We start from the raw sequence: 7,703 nt of genomic DNA, 5'->3' as shown, positions 1-7,703 counted from the left end.
AATAATGGCATTTAAGTGCTTACTATGTGCCAAGCGCTGTTCTAAGTGCTGGGGTAAATACAAGGTAATCAGGTTGTCCCATGTGGGGCTCACAGCCTCAATGCCCATTTTACAGATGAGGCAACTGAGGCACAGAAAAGTTAAGTGACTTGCCCAAGGTCACACAGCAGATAAGTGGCAGATCCAGGATTAGAACCCACGACCTCTGACTCTCAACCCTTTGCTCTTGTCACTGGGCCATGCTGCTATTCGTACTGCTCCTTAATACTGTACTAAGTGCTTTATCTAGTACAAAACAATAGAGTTAATAGACGCTATCCCTGCCCTCAAAGGACTTACAGTCTAGAAGGGGACACAAACATTAAAATCAATTAGAGAGAGAGGAAATGGCAGATTTTAAGGATATGTATACACCCAATTATGTGTACAATGGGGCTGAAGATGGGAAGAATATCAAGAGTTTAGGGACGCAGATCTAAGTGAATAAGTAATACTAAAGAGATGTGATTTTATTAGAGCTTTGAGGGGTGGTAGAGTTGTGGGCTGTTGTGAGTTATGAGATGTGAGTTGTGGATTTCCCAGAGGGGAGATGTGGGCATGGGGTAAGCAGCAAGATATGAGATCAAAGTACAGTGAGGAAGTTGGAATTAGAGGAGCGAAGTATGTGGGCCTGGTTTTAGTAGATAGTGAGGTAAGGTAGGATGTGGGGAGAGCTGATTGTGTGCCTTAAAGCCAATGCAAAGGAGTTTCTCTTTGATACAGCAGTGGATGGGCTAGTATTGGAGGTTTTTGAGAGGTGGAAAGTTATGGACTGATCAGTTGTGTTGTGCTCAAATTCCTTGCCTCAATCTTGTTCTAAAATATGATGCTTAAATTGTCTAGGTGTAAATTACTGCAAAATATAAATAGAGGTTTCAGGTTTCATTTGGCCTGATATATGTGATAAATATGCCAATGATTTCTACATTCCTGGAATAGAACCATGACCATAAAAAATAACATTCGTTTTCACAAGTTAACTAAGACTTTCTAAACAATCTCTGTTGGGTTCCCGCACGTACCAAACATACTCACAATTTTCATGTTTTATAATCTTCCTCTCAATCATGTATTGGTGATTTAAGTGGCCATGCTCTGTATTCTCAGGTTAATTATTATTATTATAATGGTATTTGTTAAGTGCTTACTATATGCCAGGTACTATTCTAAGCACTGGTGTAGATACAAGGTAGTCAGGTTGTCCCACGTGGGGCTTACAGTCTTAATCCCTGTTTTACAGATGAGGTAACTGAGGCACAGAGAAGTTAAGTTGCCAAGGTCACACAGCAGACAAGTGGTGCAGCCTGGATTAGAACCCATGACCTTCTGACTTCCAGGTCCGTGCTTTATCCACTAGGCCATACTGCTTTTCATAACCAATGACCTCCTATTCTCTCTTCACCTCCTGGTTATTTCTGGTGTTTTTCCAACCTTGAACTCCTAATTCTTACTTTCAGAGCTGTTCTGGCCAGCTTAGTGCCAGGTGAGGATTTTGCTTCCAAAAGTGAATCAGTAAACACATCGAATACTTTTTTTTCCAGTATGATCCCAGGGAAGTGTCACTTGTTACATTTTCACAGATTCCCCATCTCATCTTGTGTCAAACTAGGATTTACAAGCTACTCATGGTAAAAAAATCATTAATGAGGAGATGAAGTAAAGGAATTCCCTGATTCCTCCTTGCTCTGACTCAGGCCATTCTCTCTTAATTATAGTGGGCCTTAAATAAGACCAGGTTTGATGTGGAAAGAGCAAGGGCCTGAAAGCCATAAGACCCAGGTTGTAGACCTGCTTCTACTACTTCCTTATGTGACTTTGGGCAAGTTGCTCAACCTCTCTGTGATATTTTCTCATCCTTAAAGTTTGGATAAAAAACTATTTCTCCTTCCGTCCTAGACTGTGAGGCTCATGTGGGTAGTGACTGTGTCCAATCTGACTAACCTATTGTATATACGAAGCAGGGTGGCTCAGTGGAAAGAGCCCAGGCTTGGGAGTCAGAGGTCATGGGTTCAACTCCTGGCTCTGCCACTTGCCAACTGTGTGACTGCGGGTAAGTCACTTAACTTCTCTGTACCTCAGTTCCCTCATCTGTAAAATGGGGATAAACTATGAGCCTCAAGTGGGACAACCTGATTACCCTGTATCTACCCCAGCACTTAGAAAAGTGTTCTGCACATAGTAAGTGCTTAACAAATACCAACATTATTATTATTATTACCCTAGAGCTCAGTACAGTGCTTGCCACATGGTAAGGGCTTGGGAAATACCATCATTGTAATTATTATCAGATGTACCAAGGTCAGAAATCACTTTCTACAGTTAAACTGGTACAAGTTGGGATACTTGGTTGAGAGACTGCATGTGAACTGCTGATAAATGATAAGACAGTTATTGTGACAGTTGAGCCTTGATCTTCAGGACTGAGAACCCAAGCACATAAACTGATTACATTTTCTAAAGCTATTTCAGTACCTTTCTTATGCCCTGTCATGTTCTGAGACACAGAACAAAGTGAGCACTTGTGTGACCAGACAGGCACTGAGCAGGTGGCCTTTGCCACAATTTAATATAAATTATATAATACATATTATATAATTCATATATTATATGATTTAATATAATTTAATACAATTTAGGTCTCCTGACCTTGACACTGGACCAACAGCAGGACTGTTGATCTCCCTAAATTCTTCCCTGCTCATTTCCAGTTTCACCCTACTCCTGCCCTGTCTTCAACTGTCTCTTTCCCAGCAGTCTCTCAAGAGGAAATCTCTTGCCTCCACTCAAAATCTACCCACTCCACGAGAGCCTTCAACACTTTGTACCTTATCAAAACACTTCCCTCTTTCTTTCTTCTCTTCCTGACCACAGTCACTATTTGGGTGTCCTGTTTACTCCTCCAACTCAACACATCTAAAATAGTTCTTGTCATATTCCCACCCAAGCTCTGTCCTTTACTTGACTTATCCCATCACTGCAGACAATGCCATCTTGCTGTCTCACAAGATCATCACCTTGGTATTATCTTCAACTGAATTCTCTCATTCAACTTGCATATTTAATCTGTCTCTAAACCTATTTTAATCTACCTTTGTAATCTACCCTGTACTCTCCACCCAAAAAGTTACTCTGCTGATCCAAGCCCTTATCATGTCCTGCCTTAACTTTTGCATCAGACTCCTCAATTTCCTCCCGGACTCCTGTTCCTCCACATTCTATTCCATACTCTGATGCCTGAATTATTTTTCTAAAAAAATATTCAGTAGATATCTCCCCATTCTTTTAAAACCTCCATCAGATACCCCTTACCATAGGCTTTAAATCACTCAATCATTTCTCCCTTTCCTCCTGTATCTCACTAATCTCCTACTACAAACTACCCTACACACTCTGCTCCTCTATCACATCCTTTTTTTCTTTCAGTCCCCATGTCTTTATTCATTTCCACCTCCCCCTCTAAATCATAAGCTCTTTGTGGGCAGGGACTGGGTTGATTAACTCTGTAGTAGTGTACTCTTACAAGTGCTTAGTACAGTGCTCTGCACACAGTAAGCACTTCATAAATACCACTGATTGAGTGAGAAATTCATTCAAACATTGCTGTTTGAAACATTGAGAAACACTGCTTCCTTGTATCACACCTCCGTTGCCAAGGTCAGACAGCGGACAAGTGACTGAGTCAGGATTAGAACCCAGGTCCCTCTGACAGCCAGGTTTGTGCTCTTTCCACTAGGCCATGCTGTTTCTACAGAGAGAGGAAAGAGTAAAAAGAAGAGAAGAGGGGCAACAGCCACCAGCTTTTCTAATGCTGCCACCTCCCACACCATGGAATTATTGACCTATATTCTCTCATCTGGCTGAGTATCAGCCTGGATGATCCTTATGACTCAAAGTGATGTTTCTCATCTCAGTGTGCTTTCTGGGTAAGGACATGCTCACATCATAGGGGAAGGAGGAGGCAGTAGGGGAAAGCCGGTCAGCATGTAATGTCACTGATTCTCCAGGAGGACATGCCAGATCGCTCTACTCCCCAAAGGCCATCTGTGGCCCAGAAGGAGCTGTGACTCAGACTGAAGCGTGGCGGTGGTAGGAGGGAACATTGTTCACCATGTAGCCACAGTGGTCCTCCCATCTGTCAGCTAGCCTGGGGGTGGCTCCTCTAGGAGAAAGTAGACATGATCCACTAGAAGGGTTTGAGATTTTTCCCTCAGGTTGTTCAGAGGAAGTCACTCTGCTGTGGCAACCTTGGCCCAATATGCTCTAAACTGCATGTATTGACTGGACAGGAGAATGCTGGGATGGCTGAACAGGGTAAGGACACTGAAGTTTCATCCTTGCACCTAGTCTTGTGTGGACAGTTCTGGATATAGGTGAGAGGATAGCAGAGTAGTCCCTTCATGTACAGAGCACCTCCAATTAATTCATTCAATCGCATTTATTGAGCCCTTACTGTGTGCAAAGCACTGTACTAAGCACTTGGGAGGACAATATAATAACAGACATATTCCGGCCTCCACTGAGCTCACATTCTAGAGGGTGAGACAGATATTGATATAAATGAATAGATGTACATAAATATAAGTATATATATATATATATATATATATATATCTGTAATTTATTTATATATGTATATATGTGCTGTGGGGTTAGAAGGGAGGATGAATGAAGAAGCAAGTAAGAGCAGCACAGAAGGGAGTGGGAGAAGAGGAGAAGAGGGCTTAGTAAGGGAAGGCTTCTTTGAGGAGATGAGCCTTCAATAAGGTTTTGAAATGGGGGAGAGCAATTATCTGTCTGATATGAGGTGGGAGGGTGCTCCAGGCCAGAGGTAGGATGTGGACAAGAGGTTGGCAGTGAGATAGACGAGATTGAGTTGCAGAGAGAATGGTAGCATAAGTGGACCAAAGTAATATTAGAGGAAAGAAGTAATCCAAATCATCAATTCAGGGCACAATCCTATCCAGATAAACCCTTTGGCAGGGCCTGAAGAGGAGAAACTTTTCAGTTCCTTTTCCACAAATAGAGGCAATTTGACAGAAATCTTGTTTGCCCGTCATTTCAAGTGCAGCCTAACAAGCTCTGATAAACATAAACTGATGAAAAGCAATGGTTGACAAAGTGATCCTTTGAAGTAAAGACAGATCTTCTTAACTTACACCCGCAGTTTAAAGGAGATCTATCTGTTCTGGAATTAGCTGAATTGTGTCTATGTGACTCCATGGATTTCAAGGCAGGTGGAATGCATAGGTGTAATATTTGAAGTTTCAAGTGAGATACAATGAGTGTTGTGCTCAAGTTTTAGTAAACTAATGTGAATGATATGCAAGAATTCCCATAAAGTAGGTTGATTTTGGAATGAAACTTAAATAATACATTAGACCAACTTGCAATGTGTTAATGAATTGCCACTGAATGATGGCTGGCATTGTGTCAGCAGCTCATGAATATGGACGGTTTTAAAATCAAGCAGTAAATAAAAGGCATCTGGCACTAGGATGAAAGCAAGACCAGCAATATAGGTGGATGGAACATATGCAAACAAGAGAGAAAATTAAATTAGGCCTGCCCAAAGGACTACCCTGAATTGCTTGCAAGGTTGATGAAGAAAATAATGAGCTTACTCTTCCATTTTGCATCAGGAATCTTAGGATCTGTCACATATCCACAAATTTGCAAAAATGAAAGTTAAATTAACTTTATCAAATGAGAAAAAAATGTGTCACTCAAACAAGACACTTGCAAATTCTCTTCTATTCCGCTTCTCATATTCTTTTTCTCTTCCCCTTTCCTGTAGCCTTCTTTGTCCCTTTGGTCTCCATTTCCCCCTTTCAGTTTTCCTAATAATAAATAATTGTAGTATTTGTTAAGTGTCTGCTATGTGTCAAATATACTAAGTGCTGGTGTAGATACAAGATAATCATATCAGACACAGTCTCTGGCCCATATGGGGCACACGGTCTGGAGGTAATGGAAAGAAATTTGTAGTATTTATCCATAACTTAATCTATCAATGGTATTTATTGTTTACTGTGTGCAGGGCACTGTACTAAACTCTTGGGAGAGTACAATACAAGAGATTTGGTAACCATGATCCTTACCCACAAAAAGCTTATAGAACAGCTATTCACTAAGGAAACTGAGTCCCAGAGAAGTGATTTGCCCAAGGTTACCCAGCTGCTACCCTCTCAGGATAGCAACTGGAGAGTTTCCAGTCCTCTACCAGTCTTGACTATGAGAGGGAGAGTCAAGCAGAGGCATATCCATTCCATTCCTAGCTTGGGCAGTAGGTAGCAAGTGGAAGGCAATCAGCTACAAGTCAAAGCTCACCTTTGCTGGTCAGCAGCAGCAGGGAGAGAGTCAAGGGCTGAGACTCAAGTTTCCTGCATGGAAGGAGGAAATGGTAAACCACTTCCATATTTTTAAATCAAGAAAACTCTACAGATCCACTACCAGAACAATTGCAGATGGAGAGTGGGGAATTCTGAGAGAGATGTGTCCATGGAGTCACTATGAGTTGGAAAAGACTCGACAGCATGAGACAAGACATGGCAGCTAAGTGGCAGAGTTATGACTAAAACCCAAGTACTCTGCCACCCAGGCTCGTGGTTTTTTCTTCCTTTCCCTGATACTAGTCCTACAACTCTTCTTGACTCTTGAACTTACCTTATCTTTCCCTCTCATGCCTCTTTTCTATTCTTTTCCTTCTGTTCATTTCATCTTCTTCCCATTTTCCCTCTACTGGTATATCAAAGACCTTCTATCTTTCATTTTGTCCTATAATTATCCATTTATTTCTCCCTTCAGTATCTCTTTAAAGCTATGTCTTTCCCCTTTTCTCCCCATCCCAGGCCCCCTCTCCTCAATACCCACCTTATCACCCTCCTCCCTCAATTCCCCTCAGATATACTGAACCACTTATCTGCCCCTTAAAGACGTTCTTCTTTCATGTTGGTATGGAGGTACAAACTTGGAATCTGTTAGAAGAGATCCAAGCACTGACTATAAACCTTTAACTTTTAATCCTACTACAATCTCACCTGGCCACATTAGTCCTTTAACACCAACCTTCTCATTGTATCTTGATCTCATTCTTCTCATCACTCAAGTCCTCTCTCTGGCTTGGAATTCATGCCTCTTCATTTCCTACCCACCATGTCTCTTCCTACTCCTCAAAATCCTTTTAAAATCATATCTGTTCTGAGAGGCCTTTCCTGATTAAGCCCTCTTTTTTCTCAGCCCTTTCTACCGTATCATCTGTGCACTTAGGTCTGTTCCCCATAAGCACTTTGGTATTAATCCCTTCCCCAGCTTCACAGCATTATGTACATATCCATTTTTAATGTATTTTAATGTCCATCTACACTTCATTTATAAGCCTTTTGTGGACAGGGATCATTTGATCTTTTGTATTGTACTCTCCTAAGTTCTTAGTTTCAGTAAGCGTACAATAAATTCCATTGATTGATTGAATCATAGTCAGTTGTATTTATTGAGTGCTTACTGTGTGCATAACACTGCACTGAGTACTTGGGAGAGTACAATATAATAATATCACAGACACATTCCCTGTCCCCAATGAGCTTACAGTCTAGAGGGGGAGACAATGATATAAACTAAAAAAAATTATAGATATGAATACAAGTATTGTAGGACTGGATGGGGGA

At 41.3% G+C, this 7,703-nt stretch overlaps 1 non-coding gene across 1 annotated transcript; it reads left to right on the top strand.

Annotated features, from left to right (window-relative positions):
* Positions 1–6,218: 6,218 nt before the first annotated feature.
* Positions 6,219–6,356, top strand: LOC114816024. The gene has a single exon (XR_003763802.1). It is a non-coding gene; the product is annotated as a small nucleolar RNA SNORA7 (small nucleolar RNA).
* Positions 6,357–7,703: the final 1,347 nt, after the last annotated feature.

Source organism: Ornithorhynchus anatinus, chromosome 1 (genome assembly GCF_004115215.2).
Source record: "Ornithorhynchus anatinus isolate Pmale09 chromosome 1, mOrnAna1.pri.v4, whole genome shotgun sequence".
Lineage (NCBI taxonomy): Eukaryota > Metazoa > Chordata > Mammalia > Monotremata > Ornithorhynchidae > Ornithorhynchus > Ornithorhynchus anatinus.
Note: the sequence above shows the minus strand (reverse complement) of the source record. Positions and strands in the feature narration are given on the sequence as shown.